This window comes from Mustela putorius, unplaced genomic scaffold, assembly GCF_011764305.1.
Source record: "Mustela putorius furo isolate JIRA1106 unplaced genomic scaffold, ASM1176430v1.1 tig00003853_pilon_pilon_pilon, whole genome shotgun sequence".
NCBI lineage: Eukaryota > Metazoa > Chordata > Mammalia > Carnivora > Mustelidae > Mustela > Mustela putorius.
In genome coordinates, this window is record NW_025422005.1 from 36,596,844 (window position 1) to 36,615,518 (window position 18,675).

An 18,675-nucleotide genomic window follows, 5' to 3' on the forward strand; every position below is an offset into this window, starting at 1 on the left:
TGGTTTCAACGAAGGTACATTGGACAGCCACATGCAGAAGAATTAAACTGGACCACTTCCTCATACCATAATGCCACAATAAACTTAAAATGGATGAAAGACCTAAATGTGAGCTAGGAATTTATCAAAACTGTAGAGGAGAACAAAGGGAGCAACCTTTTTGATCTCAGCCACAACAATGTCTTCCTAGACACATTTTTAAAGGCAAGGGAAACAAAAGGAAAAATGAACTCTTGGGACTTCATTGGGATAAAAAGTTTTTGCACAGCAAAGGAAACAAAACTAAAACGCAACAGATGGAATGTGAGAAATTATTCACAAAGGACATATCAGAGAAAGGACTATTATCCAAAATCTATAAAGAACTTATTAAACTCAACATCCCCCAAAACAAGAAATCCTGTCAAGAAATGAGCAGAAGACATGTGGCGACATTTCTCCAAGAAAGACATAAAAATGACTAAGAGACTCATGTAAGGATGCTCAACATCACTCTTCATTAGGGATACACAAATCAAAACCACAATGAGATACCGCCTCACACTAGTCAGAATGGGATAATTAACAATTCAGGAAACAAAAGATGTTGGCAAGGATGCAGAGAAAAGAATCCCTCTTGTACTGGGAATGCAGTACAACCACTCTGGAAAAAAAGTCAGAGGTTCCTCAAGAAGTTAAAAATAGAGCCACCCTTTACTAGGTATTTAGTCAAAGGATACATGCAAGGTGATTTTAAGAGCACATGTACCCCAATGTTTATAGCAACATGTCCACAATAGTGCAAATATGGAAAGAGCCCAGATCAGCAGATGAATGGATAAAGAAAAAGTATATATAGGGGATGCCTGCGTGGCTCAGTTGCTTAAGCGGCTGCCTTTGGCTCAGGTCATGATCCCAGCGTCCTGGGATCAAGTCCCACATTGGGCTCCTTGCTCAGCAGGGAGCCTGCTTCTCCCTCTGCCTCTGCCTGCCATTCTGTCTGCCTGTGCTCACTCTCTCTTTTTCTGACAAATAAATAAAATCTTTAAAAAAAGAAAAAGTATATGTATATATATATATATGTATATATATATACACATATATATATAATGGAATATTACTCATCTATCAAAAAGAAATGAAATCGTGTCATTTACAATGATGTGGATGGAACTATTATACTAAGCAAAATAAGTCAGTCAGAGAAAGACAAATACTGTGTGATTTCTCTCATATGCGCTGATGGTAAGGAAAAATAAGATAAAAACAGAGAGAGAGACAAACCATAAGAGACTCTTAAGTATAGAGCACAAATTAAGGGTTGCTTGAGGGCAGGTGGTTGGGAAGTTGGGGTAATTAGGTGATGGGCATTAAGGAGGGACCTTGATGTAATGAGCCCTGGATTTCATACACAAGAATGATGTACTGATTTTACCCTTGAAATTCATAATACATATATGTTAACTAAATTGAATTAAAAAAATTAAAAACAAACCAAAACAAAAACCAAAAACAAAGAAAAAAGAAGTAAGTAAATAAAGAAAATAAATCACATGGGGAAGGAAAAGAAATGGAGTTTTGAATCCCAGCCACATGCCAGAGATTAAATGCAGAGCACTGGAGCCCAGTGTGCCAACAGCCCTGCACATAAAAGGGGTGAGTGAGGGCAGGGATCTGATGGAGGCCTAGGACACAAAATGGAGATTATTCGCTTTTCTATGAGGGCTTCCTGAACAGTGGTAGGCAAGGGATACCCTCCCCTAGATGAGAACATGGGGTGGCACCACTTTCCCCCTTGTCACCAACATGGTTAGACTTCAGTGAGTAACAGAGCACCCCTAGTGTTGGCTGGAGATGCTTACACCAAACCTTGCTACCCTCCTCCTGTCAGGGACATCTGTCCTAGGGCAGGTCTGACTGTGAGCCAGCACATTGGGTCTCTCCCTCAGAAGATGAATGTAGTCCCCTGCTTATACCAAGCCTGCTGACCATAGAGTGCTCCAAAGAATCAGTACAGTTCTGGTGGAAATAGGACCAGGCTTTCTTTCTTTCTATTATTTTCAATTTTTCTTTTTGTCTTTTTTCCCCCTTTGGAATCAGGCTTATGGTGTTTGTTTTGCTGTTGCTGTTGTTTTTGTCTCCTGTAATTTTTTTTTATTTAAATAAGGCTTATATTTTCTTTTTCTTTTTCTTTGGACACAGGCTTATAGCTTTTGTTTGTTTGGTTATTGGTTTTCAAAGAGTTCCGAATGACAATTATCAAGGAGTTAGCTGGACTTGAAAAAAACATGAATGATACTACAGAATCCCTTTCTGAAGACATAAAATCCCTTTCTGGAGAAATAAAAGAACTAAAATCTAACGAAGTTGAAATTAAAGAAAAGCTACTAATGAGGTGCAATAAAAAATGGAGGCTCTTACTGCTAGGATTAATGAGGCAGAAGAGAGAATTAGTGGTACAGAAGACCAAATGATGGAGAAAAAAGAAGCTGAGAAAAAGAGAGATAAACAACTACTGAACCATGAGGGGAGAATTCGAGAGAGAAGTGATATCATGAGATGAAACAATATCAGAATAATTTGGATCCCAGGAGAAAAAGAAAGTGAGAGAGGGGCAGAAGGTATATTAGACCAAATTATAGCAAAGAATTTCTCCAATTTGGAGAAGGGAACAAGCATCAAAGTCCAGGAAGCACAGAGATCCCTCCTCAAAATCAATAAAAATAGGTCCATACCCTCTCACCTAATAGTAGAACTTACAAGTCTCAGTGACAGAGCTCAGGACAAGGAGTCTGTAACATACAACAATAGAAATATTAAATTGGCAACAAAGCTATCCACAGAGACCTGGCGGGCAAGAAAGGACTGACATGATGTATTCAGAGCACTAAACGAGAATAATGTGCTGCCAAGAATAGTATACCCAGCTAGGATGTCACTGCAAACAAGAGACATAAAAAGCATCTGGGAAAAACAAAAACTAAAAGAATTTTCAAACACAAAAGAGACCTACAGGTAATTTTAGAAGGGGTCCTCTAAGCAGAGAGAGAGCCTAGAGGTAACAGACCAGAAAGGAACAGAGACAATTTATAGTAACAGTCACCTTACAGGAAGTATAATGTCACTAAATTCATATCTTTCAATAGCTACTCTGAATGTAAATATTTCTTTCTTGTTTTATTTTAAGTTAACATATAATGGATTATTTGCTTCAGGGGTACAGGGCTGTGAATGCCCCAGTCAAGAGACACAGGGTATCAGAATAGATAAAAAACCAAGACCCATCGATATGTTGTCTGAGAGAAACTCATTTTAGAACCAAAGACACCTGCAGATTTAAAGTGAGGGGGTGGAAAACAATTTACCATGCTAATGAACATCAAAAGAAAGCTGGGATGGCAATTCTTATGTCAGACAAATTAGATTTTAAGCCAAAGACTAAAATGATAGATGAGGAAGGAGGCTACATCATGGTCCATGCAACAAGAAGATCTAACAATTTTAGATATCTATGCCCCTAACATGGGAGCAGCCAATTATATAAACCAATGAATAACAATATCAAAGAAACACATTGGCAATAATACAGTAAGAGTAGGGGACTTTAACACCGTCCCCTCACTGAAAAGTTCAGATCATCTAAGCAAAAGATCCACAAGGAAATTAGGGTTTTAAATGACACACTGGACCAGATGGACATCCCAGATATATTCAGAACATTCCATCCCAAAGCAACGGAATACACATTCTTCTCTAATGCCCATGGAACATTCTCCAGAATAGATCACATCACTCTATAGGTCACAAATTAGTTCTTAACCAGTACCAAAAGATTGGAATCATTCCCTGAATATTTTCAGACCACAGTGTTTTGAAACGAGAACTCAACCACAAGAGGAATGATGGAAAGAACTCAAATACACGGAGGCTAAAGAACATCCTACTAAAGAGTGAATGGAAATAGGGGCGCCTGGGTGGCTCAGTGGGTTAGGGCCTCTGCCATCGGCTCATGTCATGATCCCAGAGTCCTGGGATCGAGCCCCACATCAGGCTTTCTGCTCCACAGGGAGCCTGCTTCCTCCTCTCTCTCTGCCTGCCTCTCTGCCTAGTTGTGATTTCTCTCTGTCAAATAAATAAAATATTTTTTTAAAAGAGTGAATGGAAATAAAAAGAAAAAAAGAAAAGAAAACACAACTGTTCAAAATCTTTGGGACACAGCAAAGGTGCTCCTGAGAAGAAAGTATATAGCAATACAAGCCTTTCTCAAGAAGCAAGAAAGGTTTCAAATACACAACCTGACCCTACACCTAAAGGAGCTGGATAAAGAACAGCAAAGGAAACCTAAACCCAGCTGGAGAAGAGAAATAATAAAGATCAGAGCAAAAAACCAATGAAATAGGAATCAAAAGAATAGCAGAACAAATTAGCAAAACTAGGAGCTTGTTCTTTGAAAAAATTAATAAGATTGATAAGCCCCTGGCCAGACTTCTCAAAAAGAAAAGAGAAAGGACCCAAATTAATAAAGTTATGAATGAAAGAGGAGAGAGCACAACTAACACCAAGGAAATACAAACAATTATAAGAACATATTATGAGTGTCAATACACCAGCAAATCTGACAATCTGGAAGAAATGGATGCATTCCTAGAGATGTATAAACTACCAAAACTGAACTAGGAAGAAATTGAAAGCCTGAACAGACCCATGACCAGTAAGGAGATTGAAGTAGTCATCAAAAATCTTCCAACAAACAAGTGCCCAGGTTCAGGCGGCTTCCCAAGAGAATTCTACCAAATATTTAAAGAAGAATTAATACCTAGTCTCCCGACACTCTTCCAAAAAAATAGAAATGGAAGGAGAACTTCCAAATTCCTTTTATGAGGCCAGCATTTTCTTGATCCCCAAACCAGACAAAGACCCCTTCAAAAAGGAGAATTACCGACCAATATCCTTGATGAACACAGACGAGAAAATTCTCACCAAAATAGGAGCCAATAGGATCCAACAGTACATTAAAAGGATTATTCACCATGACCAAGTGGGATTTATTCCTGTGTTGCAAGCTTAGTTCAACATCTGCAAATCACTCAATGTGATACAATACATTAATAAAAGAAAGAATGAAAACCATGTGATATTCTCAATAGATGCTGAAAATGAAAAAGCATTTGACAATGTACAGCATCCATTCTTTTTTTTTTTAATGTGTGTGGGGATTCTCACTGATTTTTTTTTAATTTATTTTCAGCATAACAGTATTCATTATTTTTTCACCACACCCAGTGCTCCATGCAATCTGTGCCCTCTGTAATACCCACCACCTGGTACCCCAAACTCCCATCCCCCCACCACTTCAAACCCCTCAGATTGTTTTTCAGAGTCCATAGTCTCTCATGACTCACCTTCCCCTCCAATTTCCCCCAACTCCCTTCTCCTCTCTAACTCCCCATGTCTTCCATGCTATTTGTTATGCTCCACAAATAAGTGAAACCATATGATAATTGACTCTCTCTGCTTGACTTATTTCACTCAGCATCATCTCTTCCAGTCCCATCCATATTGCTACAAAAGTTGGGTATTAATCCTTTCTAATGGAGGCATAATACTCCATAGTGTATATGGACCACATCTTCCTTATCCATTTGTCCGTTGAAGGGCATCTTGGTTCTATCCACAGTTTGGCAACCGTTGCCATTTCTGCTATAAACATTGGGGTATAGATGGCCCTTCTTTTCACAACATCTGTATCTTTGGGGTAAATACCCAGGAGTGCAATTGCAGGGTCATAGGGAAGTTCTCTTTTTAATTTCTTGAGGAATCTCCACACTGTTCTTCAAATTGGCCTCACCAACTTGCATTTCCACCAACAGTGTAAGAGGGTTCCCCTTTCTCCACATCCCCTCCAACACATGTTGTTTCCTGTCTTGTTAATTTTGGCCATTCTAACTGGTGTAAGGTGATATCTCAATGTGGTTATAATTTGAATCTCCCTGAGGGCTAGTGATGATGAACATTTTTTCATGTGTCTGATAGCCATTTGTATGTCTTCATTGGAGAAGTGTCTGTTCATATCTTTTGCCCATTTTTTATATGATTGTCTGTTTTGTGTGTATTGAGTTTCAGGAGTTCATTATAGATCCTGGATATCAACCTTTTGTCTGTACTGTCATTTGCAAATATCTTCTCCCATTCCGTGGGTTGCCTCTTTGTTTTTTTGACTGTTTCCTTTGCTGTGCAGAAGCTTTTGATTTTGATGAAGTCCCAAAAGTTCATCTTCGCTTTTGTTTCCTTTGCCTTTGGAGACATATCTTGAAAGAAGTTGCTGTGGCTGATATCGAAGAGATTACTGCCTATGTTCTCCTCTAGGATTCTGATGGATTCCTGTCTCATGTTGAGGTCTTTTATCCATTTTGAGTTGATCTTTGTGTACAGTGTAAGAGAATGGTCGAGTTTCATTCTTCTACATATAGCTGTCCAGTTTTCCCAGCACCATTTATTGAAGAGACTGTCTTTTTTCCACTGTATATTTTTCCTGTTTTGTCGAAGATTAATTGACCATAGAGTTGAGGGTCCATATCTGGACTCTCTACTCTGTTCCACTGGTCTATGTGTCTGTTTTTATGCCAGTACCATGCTGTCTTGGTGATCACAGATTTGTAATAAAGCTTGAAATCAGGTAACGTGATGCCCCCAGTTTTATTTTTGTTTTTCAACATTTCCTTAGCAATTTGGGGTCTCTTCTGATTCCATACAAATTTTTGGATTATTTGCTCCAGCTCTTTGAAGAATACTGGTGGAATTTTGATTGGAATGGCATTGATCAAAACTCTTTAAAGTGTAGGGACAGAGGGTACATACCTCAATATCATCAAAACCATCTATGAAAAACCAACAGTGAATATCATTCTCAATGGGGAAAAACTGAGAGTTTTTCTGCTAAGGTCAGGAACTTGGCAGGGATGCCCATTATCACCACTGCTATTTAACATAGTACTAGAAGTCCTGGTCTCACCAATCAGGGAACAAAAGGAAATTAAAATTATCCAAGTCAGCAAAGAAGAAGCCTAACTATCACTCTTTACATATGATATGATACTATATGTGGAAAACCCAAAAGACTCCTCTCCAAATCTGCTAGTACTTGTACAGGAATTCAGTAAAGTGTCAGGATATAAAATCAATGCACAGAAATCAGTAGCATTTCTCTACACCAACAACAAGACAGAAGAAAGAGAAATTAAGGAATCAATTGAGAAATCTGAATTGGCAAAAAAAGAAGTCAAACTATTGCTTTTTGCAGATGATATGATACTTTATGTGGAAAACCCAACAGACTCCACTCCAAAACTGCTAGAACACATACAGGAATTCAGTACAGCGCCAGTGCCAAAATCAATGCACAGGAATCAGTTGCATTTCTTTACACGAACAGCAAGACAGAATAAAGAGAAATTAAGGAAAACGGAAAAGACCCTAAATAGCCAGAGGAATGTTGAAAAACAAAGCCAAAGTTGGTGGCATCACAGTTCCACACTTCAAGCTCTATTCCAGAGTTGTAATCATCAAGACAGTAAGGTACTGGCACAAAAACAGATACATAGATCAATGGAGCAGAATAGGGAGCCCAAAAATGGACCCCCAACTCTATGGTCAACTAATTTTTGGCAAAGCAGGAAACAGTGTCCAATGGAAAAAAGACAGTCTCTTCAACAAATGATGTTGGGAAAATTGGAGAGCCACATGCAGAAGAATGGAACCAGATCATTTCCTTACACCACACACAAAAATAGACTCAAAATGGACGAGAATACTCAATGTGAGATAGGAATCCATCCAAATCCATGAGGAGAACACAGGCAGAAACCTCTTCAACCTCAGCTGCAGCAACTTCTTCCTAGAAACAGCATCAAAGCAAGGGAAGCAAGTGCAAAAATGAACTATGGGGATTTCATCGAGACCAAAAGCTTTTGCACAGCAAAGGGAACAGTTAACAAAACCAAAAGACAACCGACAGAATGGGAGGAGATATTTGCAAATGGCATATCAGATAAAGGGCTAGTATCCAAAATCTATAAAGAACTTAACAGACTCAACTCCCAATGAAAAAAGAATGCAATCAAGAAATGGGCAGAAGACATGAACAGACATTTCTGCAAAGAAGACATCCAAATAGCTAACAGACACATGAAAAAGTGCTCAACATTACTTGCAGTCAGAAAAATACAAACCAAAACCATACCACAGTGAGATATCACCTCACACCACTCAGAATGGCTAAAATTAATAACCCAGGAAACAACAGATGCTGGCAAGGTGGTGGAAAATGGGAACCCTCTTATACTGTTGGTGGGAATGCAAGCTGGTGCAACCACTCTGAAAAAACAGTGTGGAGGTTCCTCAAAAAGTTGAAAATAGAGCTACCTTATGACCCAGTAATTGCATTACTGGGTATTTATTCTAAGGATATAAATGTAGTGATCCAAAGGGGCACATGCACCCGAATGTTTATGGCAGCAATATCCACAACAGCCAAATGATGGAATGAACCTAGATGTACATCAACAGATGAATGGATAAAGAAGAGTGGTGTGTATGTATGTGTGTGTGTGTATATGTATATATATATACATATATATATATATGTATATATATATATTGCAGTCATCAAAAATGGCATCCAAAATCTTGCCATTCACAATGTGGATGGAACCAGAGGGTATTATGCTAAGTGAAATATATCAATCAAAAAAACACAATTATCATATCATCTCTCTGATATGAGAAATTTGAGAGGAAGGAGGAAGGGCGGGGGGTCTTGGATGGAAGGGAGGGACAAAAAGAAATACGATGGGCCTGGTGAGGGAGACAAACCATGAGAGACTCCTAATATCAGGAAACCAACTGAGGGTTGCTGAGAGGTGGGGAGAGGGAGAGGTGTCTGGGTTATGGACATTGGGGAGTGTATGTGCTATGGTGACTGCTGTGAACTGTGTAAGACTGATGATTCACAGACTTGTAACCCTGCAGCCAAAACTATATTATATGGTGATAAAATTCTTTAAAAAAGACCCATTGATACGCTGCTTGCAAGAGACTCACTTCAGACCCAAAGATACCCTGACACTGAAAGCAATGGAGAACCAGTTATCATACTAATGGAAAAAAAAAAAAAAAGCTAGGGTAGCCATACCTACATCAGACAAACTAGATTTTAAAGTGAAGAGGTTTATAAGAGATGAACAAAGGCACTATATCATAATAAATGGGTCTATCCAACAAGAAGATTTAACCATTGTAAATATTTATACTCCCCTCTTGGGAGCAGTCAAATATATCAATCAATTAATAACAAGCTTAGATAAACTCATCGATAATAGTGCAATAAGAGTAGAGGACTTTAACACCACACTCACAGCAATGGACAGAACATCTAAGCAGAAAATCAACATGGAAACAAGGGCTTTGAATGACACACTGGGACAGATGCACATAAGAGTTCTATTCAGAGATTTTCATCCTGAAGCAGCAGAATACACATTCTTTTCAAATGCACATGGGACACTCTCCAGAACAGATGGCATACTGACTCACAAATCAGGGCTCACGCAGTACAAAAAGAGTGAGATCATACCATACATATTTTCAGACCACAACACAAGGAAACTTGAAGTCGACCATGAGAAAAAAACTTTGGAAGGACCACAAATACACAGAGGTTAACAACAGCCTACTTAAGAATGAATGGGTTCACCAGGAAATTAAAGAAGAAATAAAATATATACATGGAAGCAAATGAACATGAAAACATGACCAAAAGTCCAAAACTTTGGGATGCAGCAAAGGTGGTCAAAAGAGAGAAGTATATACCAATCCAGGCCTTCCTCAAGAAGCAAGAAGAGTCTCAAATACACAACTTAACCTTAACCTAATGGAGTTCGTGGTGGTGGGGCACAGCAAATAAAGCCTAGAACCAGCAGAACAAGGGAAATAATAAAGATTAGAGCAGAAATAAATGATATAGAAAAATTTTAAAAACCACTGTAGAGCATATCAATGAAACTAGGAGCTGGTTCTCTGAAAGAATGAACAAAATTGATAATCCCTGACCCAGGTGTATCAAAAGAAAAGAGAAACAACCCCCCAAAATAAAATGACAAATGAAAAGGGAGTTACCACAACCAACACCACAGAAATACAAACAATTATAAGAGCAGATTATGAGCAACCATAGGCCAACAAATTGGGAATCTGGAAAAAATGGACAAATTCCTAGAAACATATAATCTACCAAAACTGAAACAGAAAGAAATAGAAGATTTGAACGGACTCATAGCTAGTGAAGAAATTGAATCAGTAATCAAAAACTATCTAATGAACAAGAGCCCAGAGCCAGATAACTTCCCAAGGGATTTCTACCAACATTTAAAGAAGAGTTGACAGCTATCCTTTTGGGACCATTCCAAAAATTAGACACAGAAGGAAAACTTCCAAACTCATTCTGTGAGGCAATGATTACCTTGATTCCAAAGCCAGACAAAGACACCACTAAAAGTCAAGCAGAGAGAGTCAATTATCATATGGTTTCACTTATTTGTGGAGCATAACAAAAAACATGGAGGACACGGGGAGTTAGAGAGAAGGGGCTTGGGGTAAATTGGAAGGGGAGGTGAATCATGAGAGATTATGGACTCTGAAAAACAATCTGAGGGATTTGAAGTAGCGGGGGGGGGGAGGTCGGGGTACCAGGTGGTGGGTATTATAGAGGGCACGGATTGCATGGAGCACTGGGTGAGGTGAAAAAATAATGATACTGTTATGCTGAAAATAAATAAATGAAAAAAAAAAAGGAGGATTACAGACCAATATCCTTGACAAACACAGGTACAAAATTTCTCAACAAGTAACTAGGAAATTGAATTCAATGGTCCATTAAAGAATATTCACACGATCAACTGGGACTTATTCCTGGACTGTAGAGGTGGTCCAGAATCTGCAAATCAATCGATGTGCTACACCCCATTTATAAAAGAAAGGGTAAGAAACATGATCCTCTCAACAGGTGCAGAAAAAGCATTTGATAGCATCCTTTCATGATAAAAACCCTCAAGAAAGTAGGGATAGAAGGAACATACGTCAGCATCCTAAAGACCATAAGGGAAAGACACATAAGTAATACCATCCACAATGGGGAAACAGCTTTTCCTCTAAGGTCAAAACATGACAGGTCTAAGGTCTACTCTCACCACTGTTGTTCAACATAGTACTGGAAGTCTGAGCCTTGGTAAGCAGACAACAGAAAGAAATAAAAGGCATCCAAATGGGCAAAGAAGAAGTCAAAGTTTGACTCTTTGCAGATGGCATTATACTCTATGTCAAAACCCAAAAAGAGTCCACCAAAAAATTGCGAGAACTGGTACATGAATTTGGCAAAGTCTCAGCATATAAAATCAATGTATAGAAGTCTGCTGCATTTCTATACACCAATAATGAAGCAGCAGAAAGAGAAATCAAAGAATCAATCCCATTTACAATTAGATCGAATACCATAAGATATCTAGGAATAAACCTAAACAAAGGGGTAAAAGATTTGAAAATTATAAAACACTTATGAGAAAATTAAAGAAGACACAAAGAAATGAAAAACAGTCTCTATCAAAATACCCCCAGCCTTTTCCCCAGAGCTAGAACAAACATTCCCAAAATTTGTATGAAACCAGAAAAGACCCTCAATAGTCAAAGTAATGCTGAAAAAGAAAAGCAGAAGGAGACATCACAATGCCAGACTTCAAGCTGTCATCATCAAGGCAGTCTGGTGCTGGCACAAAAATAGACACAGAGATCAGTGGAACAGAATAGAGAACCCAGAAATAGACCCACAACTATGTGGCCAACTGGTTGACAAAGCAGGGAAAACTATTCGTGGGAATAAGACAGTCTCTTCAACAAATGGTGTTCGGAAAACTGGACAGTGACATGCAGAAGAATGAAACTGGACCACTTTCTTTTTTTTTTCTTTTTTAAAAATTTTCTATTTTTTATAAACATATATTTTTATCCCCAGGGGTACAGGTCTGTGAATCGCCAGGTTTACACACTTCACAGCACTCACCAAAGCACATATCCTCCCCAATGAACTGGGCCACTTTCTTACACACAAAAAGAAAACTCAAAATGGATGAAGCACTTAAGGTAACACAAGAAACCATCACTTTCCTAGAAGAGAAAACAGGCAGCAACCCTTTTGACCTCAGTCCACAGCAACTTCTTCCTAGACACATCTCCAGATGCAACAGGAAGAAAAACCAAAATTCTACCCATTGGACCTCATCAAGATAAATCCCTGCACAGAGAAGAACACAGTAAACAAAACTGAAAGGTCATCCACAGAATGAGAGAAGATATTTTCCGCTGTCTTATCAAATAAAGAGCTACTATCCAAAATCTATAAAGAACTTCCCAAGGTCTACAGCCATAAAGCAAAAAATCCAGTCAAGCGATGGACAGAAGACATGAGCAGATAGTTCTCCAAAGAGGACATACAAATGGCCAACAGACACATGAAAAGATGCTCAACATCGCTCATCCTCAGGGAAACGCAAATCAAAACCACAATGAGATACTATTCCACATCAGTCAGAGTGGCTAAAAAAACAATTCAGGAAACAAGTTTTGGTGAGGCTGCTGAGAGAGGGGAACCCTCTTGCACTCTTGGTGGGAATACAAACTGGTGCAGCCACTGTGGAAAACAGTATGGAGGTTCCTCAGAAAAGTAAAAATACAGCCACCCTACCATCCAGCATTTGCACTATTAGATATTTATCCAAGGAAACAAAAATAGTGATGTGAAGGAGCTCATGTACCCCAAATACAAACCTGCTGTTTATAGCAGCAATGTACAAAAGCCAAAATGTGGAAAGATCCTAGATATCCATCAGCAGATGAATGGATAAAGAAGTGGTATATATATACAATGGAATATTACTCAGCCATCCAAAAGAATGAAGTCTTGCCATTTGCAAGGATGTGGATGAAATTTCAGGGTATTATTCTAAGCGTAATCAGTCTGTTAGTGAAAGAAACAGTCTGTTAGTGAAAGATTTCACTCATACGTGGAACTTAAGAAACAAAGGAGATGAACATAGGGAATGGGAAGGAAAAATAAAATGAAATAAAAGCAGAGAGGGAGGCAAACCATAAACAACTCTAAACTACAGAAAACAAACTGAGGGTTGCTGGAGGGGAGGTGGGTGGGGGGAAGGGGTAAATGGGTGATGGGCATTAAGGAGGATACCTATTGTGATGAGGACTGAGTGTAATATGTAAGTGATAAATCACTAAAGTCTACTCTTTTTTTAAAAAATTTTATTTATTTTTTTGACAGACAGATCACAAGTAGGCAGAGAGGCAGGTAGATACAGAGAGAGAAGGAAGCAGGCTCCCCACTGAGCAGGAAGCCCAATGCGGGGCTCGATCCCAGGACTCTGGGACCATGACCTGAGCCGAAGGCAGCGGTTTTAACCCACTGAGCCACCCAGGTGCCCCCTAAAGTCTACTCTTGAAAATGATATACACTTTGTGTTAAATAAGTTGAATGTAAAATAAATAAATAAATAGACAGATAATTAATTAATTAATAAAATAACCCCATAGTCCTCATGACACAAGTAAGGCACAAAGAGTTAAGCTACCCTGCCAAGTGTCACATTCCTGGTAGGAGTTGGAGCCAGCATTCACCCTAGGGTTGTGGCCCCAGAGACCTTGCTGTGAAGGATTTGCTGAAAACCATTTTCCAGCCCACACGTGGTAGCTGCCAAACTTTGCAGGGGACATTTCATGTTTGTTCTATTTGATCCAGTGTTTCCCAGGAGCAGGACTGTATTTCAGGTATTAACCCCACATAAATGCAAGCCTCCCTATGCAGGGCAGTTTTTGTGAGCAAGTATGGAGCACACTACGTGGCTAGATGTAGCAGTCATTGAGCATGATGCTCATGGAGAATTATTTAGGATGTGGGTAGAGCTTAGAGGAAAGTAAGAAAAGCAGAATGCAGAACTGTCTGCCAAGAATCAGCTCAATTCTTAATTGTGCTGACGTGGTCAATGTTTATTACACAGTCAATATCTTTCTCATTCATCTGCTACCCAGACACCCCAACCAAGGAGTCTTTGAAGATTGCAACAAAGCAACCTGTGTCTTTAGGCTTCTGAAGTCTGGGACAGAAGGTTGTACCTTTGATGATGCTGAGTAAATTCTTACTGCTTGATGAATGAATGGAGGAGGAAATCAGGATCACATTGGACCATTAGGTCACTGGTTTTTTTAAATCTAATTTAATTTTTTCATTGTTGCAAGATTCATTGTTTATGCACCACACCTAGTGCTCCATGCAATACGTGCCCTCCTTAATACCCACCACCAGGCTCACCCAACCTCCCACCATCCTCCCCTCCAAAACCCTCCATTTGTTTCTCAGAGTCCACAGTCTCTCATGGTTTGTCTCCCCCTTTGATTTCCCCCAGCTCACTTTTCCTTTCCTTTTCCTAATGTCCTTCATGTTATTCCTTATGCTCCACTGTAACTGTTCTTCAGAACAATATATTACTTAAAATATAACTTATGAGAAATTATACTAGTTACCAAGCATGTTTAGATATAGCCTTTAAAAAAACATACACTGGCAACAGGCCTGTGGGGGAGAGGATGATATACGTCCTTGAAGCTGAGAAGCTGGGGATGCCCAGCTCAGGGCGGAACACCACCTGCTTCATTTCTCCATTATCTCTCCTTCCCTGGAGAGCACCAGTGGCTAATTAAATGATCCCTTTAAATGTGCTTGTTTAACTATAAACTCTGTACTGCTTAACCAGAATATATTTTGCCTTTCTTCTTGTTTATCCTCAAGACATATGATTAATGTGTTGCCTTCTTCAGCAACTTTTTTTCTAAAGATTTTATTTATTTATTTGACAGAGAGAAATCACAAGTAGATGGAGAGGCAGGCAGAGAGAGAGAGAGAGGGAAGCAGGCTCCCTGCTGAGCAGAGAGCCCGATGTGGGACTCAATCCCAGGACCCTGAGATCATAACCTGAGCTGAAGGCAGCGGCTTAACCCACTGAGCCACCCAGGTGCCCCAGCAACTTTGTTAATTACTGGCTATATCTAATACATATGGAACTAAGGAGTTGTTCAGGGTGACAGTCTTTTCTACTCTTGGCCCCTGCTCCCTTTCTCTTGCAGCTGACTTGTTTGTGCCTCATTCTTTTCCTGTGCGCTGTCAGGAAGTGGCACTCCACAAGTAAGTGAAACCATATAATTATGTTTTTCTGCTTGACTTATTTCACTCTGCACAATCTCCTCGAGTTCCCTCCATGTTGATACAAAAGTTGGGTATTAATCCTTTCTGATGGAGGCATAATATTCCATTATATATTTGGACCATATCTTCTTCATCAATTCATCTGTTGAAGGGCATCTTGGTTCTTTCCACAGTTTGGCAATTGTGGCCATTGCTTCTATGAACACTGGGTACATATTGCCCTTCTTTTCACTACATCTGTATCTTTGAGGTCAATACCCAGTGGTGCACTGTTTTAGAGACTAGATTCAGTTTGGGTTGCCACATTTTAGAGGGAAATTAGTATTTTTATTCCTGGAGGCTTCCTGGTTCTGTCAACAGGCCACAGGAAGACAGAGGAGTGTTTGCAGTCAGTCCCCAAGGTGGCAGCTTGAAGGGATTACTCCTGTGGGAAGAGAACGCCAGGCATTCCTGTTTCTGGGACTGATAACATTCTGTTGGATGCTGATGCAATATATCATACCTTGTTGACTTGTACTCCCCTATAAGGACTGCATGTCCCAGCCAACAGGTTTTCAATCCTGAATATTTGTTTGCTTTACCCACCCAAGTGAAGACACAGAACTCTCATGTTTTTTCTTGCCTGGGGACATTCTGTAGCAGGACTTTCTAACTGGAATGTGCTATAAATTATTCTGAGGAAGTGAGGGTTCCTGACCCAGTACTCTGCTTGGTGTTGGCATGCAGTAAAGCTTCCAAAATATTTTCTTAATATTTGCATAGGATTCCAAAGCACAGACATAACCACTGAACAATTTATTAACCTTAATTTACAGACAGGAAAATGAAGACCCAGGGACTTAGTTGACTTTGTCAAGCTCCTGAAGAAAGTTAATGTCACACTTAGGACCATGACCTCAAATTTGTACTCCAGTCTTGCTAGTGCCAGATGCCATTTTTTAAAAAAAAGATTTTATTTATTTACTTGACAGAGATCACAAGTAGGCAGAGAGAGAGGGGGAGGCAGGCTCCCTGTTAAGCAGAGAGCCCGATGTGGGGCTCGATCCCAGGACCCTGAGATCATGACCTGAGCTGAAGGCAGATGGTTTAACCCATTGAGCCACCCAGGCGCCCCCCAGATGCCATTTTTATGTATAATGCTTACTCTGTGTTGGCATGATGCCAAAGCTTTTTATATTCTCTACCTAATTTTTAAAGCATCCTATCTTAGAGTACAACCACCCTCTGAATGCTCTCCAGCCTCGTCTCAGGCCACTGTTTCAGCAGGTGGCAGCTCCTGAAAGACACCATTATTTTTCCTGCCCCAGAGTTTGCTTGTTGTTTTTTTTTTTTTTTTTTTTTTTTTTTTAGTTTTATTTTTTCAGTGTTTCAAGAGTCATTGTTTATACACCACACCCAGTGCTCCATGCAGTATGTGCCCTCTTTAATACCTACCACCAGGCTCACCCATCCCACCCCCTCCCTTCCAAAACACTCAGTTTGTTTCTCAGAGTCTATAGTCTCCCATGGGTCATCTCCCCCTCCGATTTCCCCAATTCAGTTTTCCTTTCCTTTTCCTAATGTCCTCTGTGTTATTCTGTATGCTCCACAATTAATGAAACCATATGATAATTGGCTTTCTCTGCTTGACTTATTTCACTCAGCGTAATCTCTTCCAGTCCCATCCATGTTGATACAAAAGTTGGGTATTCAGAGGAGTCAAGATGGTGGAGAACTAGCAGGCTGAGATGATATGAGGCAGCAGGAGATCAGCTAGATAGGTTATCAAACCATTATGAACACCTACAAATCCAATAGGAGATTGAAGAGAAGAAGAGCAGCAATTCTAGAAACAGAAAATCAACCACTTTCTGAAAGGTAAGACCCTTGGAGAAGTTAATCTGAAGCGACAGAAAGATAGACTGTGGGGGGAGGGACTGGCTCCTGGCAAGTGGTGGAGCAATGGAGCACAAATTCGGAACTCTTAAATGTCTGCTCCACTGAGGGACATCACTCGAGAGGCTAAGCTGGGGTGAAGCTATGTGGGGACAGCATGGTCTCAGGTCCTGTAGGGTCACAGAAGGATCGGGGGTGTCTGAGTGTTGCAGAGCTTGCAGGTATTAGAGTGGGGAAGCTGGTACAGAGATAGAGCTGAGGAGTGAGCTCTCAACTCGGGGTTACCTTAAACTGTGATTCCTGGCACAGTCAGGCCACTACTCTTTGAGCAGGGACCCTACAAGATCCAGGGAGACACCCCCACCCCCAGGAAAAGCACAGGGATCTGCGGGGTTTGGAGACTCCAGGCGGGGCTGTGTGCCAGAGACAGAGACAGTTGGTCACAGGCTGGGTGAGCTCAGAGTGCAGCCAGCGAACACGGAGATGAGAGTGATTGAGCATTTTCTCTGAGGGTGCACTGAGAAGTGGGGCCCTGATCTCTCTTCTCCTCTGGGCTGGAGATTGGGAGTCTGCCATTTTCATTCCCATCCTCTGGAACTCTACGGAGAGTGTTCACGGAACAAAAACTTCCAAAAGCAAACCTGAGCGGATTCTTAGCCTGGCCCCTGGTAAAGGTGGTGAAATTCTGCCTCAGGCAAAGATACTTGAGAATCATTACAACAGGCCCTTCCCCCAGAAGATCAGCAGGAAATCCAGCCAAGACCAAGTTCACTTACCAAGGAGAACAGCAGAATTCCAGAGAAGGAGAAAGAAAAGCATGGAATTTATGGTTTTCTCCCCATGATTATTTAGTCTTGCAAAGTTAATAAATTTTTTAATTTTATTTTTTCTTATGCTAAAATTTTTTAACTTTTACTCTTTCCTCTTTTGATGTTTTTAAAACTAGTTTATCTTAACAATACCTTTCATTAAAAAATCTTTTTTGAACCTTCATTATTATAGTCATAATTTATCCTTCATTGTATCTTACTTTATTTTTTGTATACACATAGGGTTTTTTTCTTCTAAAAAAATCTGGGATACAACTTCTTCTAATAGATCAAAATATACCCTAAATCTAGCACAGGGCATTGTTCTAGTCTCCAGCCTGAGCAAATTCTATCCACTTTTTTTTTTCTTTATTCTCCCAACCAACTTATCTTATCAACTCCTTTCTTTAAATTTCTTTTCAGTATTCATTGTTTTTTGCACCACACCCAGTGCTCCATGCAATACGTGCCCACCGTAATACCACCACCTTGTTCCCCCAACCTCTCACCCCCTACCCCTTCAAGACCCTCAGGTTTATCAACTCATTTTTAACAAATTAAAAAAAATTATCTTTATAGTCATATTCCATCCCTTCATCAAGTTTACCCTTATATGTTTTCATTCATTAAAATTTGGGAGGTAGTTTCTTCCAAGAGACCAAAATACTCCCCAAATTAAGAGGGTGACCCTGTTCT